This window comes from Oncorhynchus kisutch, linkage group LG12, assembly GCF_002021735.2.
Source record: "Oncorhynchus kisutch isolate 150728-3 linkage group LG12, Okis_V2, whole genome shotgun sequence".
NCBI classification, from domain to species: domain Eukaryota; kingdom Metazoa; phylum Chordata; class Actinopteri; order Salmoniformes; family Salmonidae; genus Oncorhynchus; species Oncorhynchus kisutch.
In genome coordinates this window covers 25,111,490-25,114,995 of record NC_034185.2, presented here as the reverse complement: position 1 = coordinate 25,114,995, position 3,506 = coordinate 25,111,490, and the positions used below count along the sequence as shown (strand labels likewise).

Below are 3,506 nucleotides of genomic sequence, written 5' to 3'. Positions count from 1 at the left end.
CAGACTCAACTCTGCGATTGGCAGGTTGAACATGGTGAGATTGTAGACTCCTAAATGGATAGTGCAGTTTGTTTAGGCAATTTTACAGCTAACTAGCTACTTCACATGCTGATATTGACTTCGGTATTGACTTTGGTATTATTGTGTGTAGCTAGTGAGTTATGTAGTCGACTTGAGCTGCAACAGATTTCCACAACGATTTTCACGTTGTTACCAACCTTATTATAATGACAAAATGAAACATTTCTTCACATACTATTGTTATTTAACACTGTAAATTACAGTAATTAGTGGTTTGGGATGCATTAAAAAAAACGGAGGTATTAACCAATGGGTAGCAGTAACTTCGCTCTGTGTTGCAAAGGTCACTCAAATCAGGAACTAACATATGCTGTCATTTATCTCAACCACTATTGCGGCTATGAGGATCCTGTCAGCAATGGAAGGCTAAGGTGAGGACAAACATGTGTCTATATGTAAATATGCTTAGTGAAACTCTGTGATGTTGCATTTGAGCTCACTACGTAGGGACATCGGCTGACACGTCAGCCTTTAAAAAGAAGTTTGTAGCTTCCTTAACACTGTACATTGGCATTGTGCATGGACAGCAGAAGTAAAAGTTATTTATAAAGCAATCCCCAGTTAAATCAGTACTACCTCCTCCACAGCGCTCACTCTTGAACGCAGCCCAGATCCCAGCCGTGTTTGTGTTTACCCGGCTGCAGCCATAGCAATGCCCTCCCACCCAGTAGACGTTTATCCCAGGCATGCAGACAGGCAGGGCAGGCAGCAGAGGGGAAGCCGCGGCCAGGATTCCCAAGCCCGTCACAGGCCCTGACCTCATTTCCTTTCGTAGCTAGGCTCCCTGCATTGTGTTATTTCAGTCTCACGTGTAAACTGGTTACATGAACATGGCGACGCCTACATCACACGCAGTCCCAGTACTGTATGGTGTTTACCTGAAAGCAGTGGTTAAGTTGCACAGTCAGGGGTGAGAACATGGAGACGCCTACATCACACGCAGTCCCAGTACTGTATGGTGTTGACCTGAAAGCAGTGGTTAAGTTGCACAGTCAGGGGTGAGAACATGGAGACGCCTACATCACACGCAGTCCCAGTACTGTATGGTGTTGACCTGAAAGCAGTGGTTAAGTTGCACAGTCAGGGGTGAGAACATGGAGACGCCTACATCACACGCAGTCCCAGTACTGTATGGTGTTGACCTGAAAGCAGTGGTTAAGTTGCACAATCAGGGGTGAGAACATGGCAGCTAAAACAAGTTGTTGAAGTTATTGCTTTGAGAAGTGAAATTAGGATTCCAGATGTCACATCTGATGACATGATCCATGACCTTAGAGCTATATTGAATATCCTGAGGACCTTAGAATATTGGAATAACACATGTCAATGTGTGTGTGTGTATTTTACACTGTATGTGTATATCATCACAAGTCCTGTTTCCCTTAGATATCCTGAAGCAAAGTTTGATATGATGTACAGTAGTGGTTACTAACCTTTTTTCAGTTACTGTACCACTGAAGTACCCCTCATGTGCATTTTACCATTAGACTTATGGTCTCATGAGTCTTCTCAAGTACTCCCTGTGGCTAGGCCAAGTACCCCCAGGGGTCGTAATACCCCTGGTTGGGAATCACTGATGTAAAGTATGACATCATAGTACTTGAAATCAAACTGTGTCGTACCATGAACAAGTTTCAGCAATCACACTGATCCAGGTTGTCATGACCTGACCTAAGGCAAGTAAAATATTTCCTTTGTTTTTGAGGAAGGAAAACGGATCACAGCGCCACCATACATGACTTCCTGAAGCAAAATGTGAGTGACTTTCAGAAGGTTCTACTTGTCTTATTCCCTTTACTATCCAATATCACAGATATACACAGATCTACATGAAACTGCAACTTTGGGCTGGCCAAGATTGTCTCACTCATTCCCATAAAGAAATATATACAATGTGGTCGTAAGACAAGCTCTCGCATACCGCTGTGGAGTCAGGTGCTTGTGTTGTCATCATTATGTGGCCTCTACTATCCTACAGGTCAATCCTTTATGAAACCACAAAAATGACATTATTGTCAGTATAATTAACCCGATTATACCAGTGTTATTTGTGCTGGAAACTAAAGAACACAGTGTATCACTTGTTTACTGGCAAGCATAAAGTGTATAGTTTACAGTATCTATACAAGCATACCATTTCCAATTCATTGTTACAGTAACTCATACTCTTTACAACTTGCAGGGGCGACGTCATACCAGGGAAGCCATGTGATTTTTTTGTAACCTCATTGTTTTGAAGCAGAGATAAAATTGATACTCCGTGCTCACTGCTCGAGCCTGCCAGTGGAGGGTCTTTAGCCAATGGGATTGCTCAGGTGAAGTGACATCATCTCCCAAATCCGTGGTGTGACTGGAGTGTGCATCATCACAGTGCTATGTGAATAGTTAATGAGAACACTGGCCAGGTACCAATCAGGACTCAGGACAGAGATTACTCCAGGGACTGGCTTAAGAAATCAATAATGCACGCACGCACGCACACACACACACACACACACAGGGCCTGAGCAAATTGACTGTCTCTGCTCTGAACAGGCTGCTATAGTAGCACAAATACAACCAACCCTCTGAACACCTGTCAAAGATACACGGCTGGTAAACAAGCCTAGCACATGGCTGGCTAAAGGATGATGTCACCTTTTTGATTACATTTCTTTTAGATTCGTTTGAAATTGCTTTTAGATTAGTTTGAGAGAGAGATTTGTTCGAAAGAAATATCTTCGGTCATCCTCATGGCCATGTGTATTCCCCCTCAAGCCGACACCTCGACGGCTTTCAAGGAACTACAGTGGACTGTGTGCAAACTGGAAACCACATATCCTGAGGCCGCATGTATTGTAGCTGGGGAATTTAATAAAGCAAATTGGAGGAAAATGCTACTGAAGTTTATCAACAAATCTCCTTCGCTACACGCTCTTCGAGTACTCTTGACCATTACTACTCCCCTTCGGCAAATCAGATCACGCCTCTATTCTGCTCCTCCCCTCCTATCTCTTCCTATCCCAGACTGCTGTCCATTTGTCCTGTACCCAAGAAAGCGAAGATAACTGAAGAAAATGAACATCGCCCCATAGTACTCATTTCTGTCATCATGGCTAGATATCACCTCTACCTTACCCGATACCCTAGATCCACTACAATTTGCATACCGCTCCAACAGATCCACGGATGACACATTCGCCATCGCACTGCACACTGCCCTATCCCATCTGGAAAAGAGGAATACCTATGTATAAGTATGCTGGTCATCGACTACAGCTCAGCCTTCATCACCATCACCATCACCATCCGAGCTCACCACTAAGCTCAGGGCCCTGGGTCTGGACCCCTCCCTGTGAAATTGGGTTCTGGACTTCCTAACGGACCGACCCCAGGTGGTGAAGGTAGGCAACAACACGTCCGTTACGCTGATCCTCAATATGGGG

At 44.3% G+C, this 3,506-nt stretch overlaps 1 long non-coding RNA gene across 1 annotated transcript; it reads left to right on the top strand.

Moving 5' to 3' along the window:
• The first annotated feature begins 249 nt into the window (after window positions 1–249).
• On the top strand, window positions 250–3,278 carry LOC109900488 (uncharacterized). Its single transcript, XR_002256600.2, has 3 exons — window positions 250–452; window positions 1,787–1,836; window positions 2,264–3,278. It is a non-coding gene; the product is annotated as an uncharacterized LOC109900488 (long non-coding RNA).
• The last annotated feature ends 228 nt before the right edge of the window (window positions 3,279–3,506 follow it).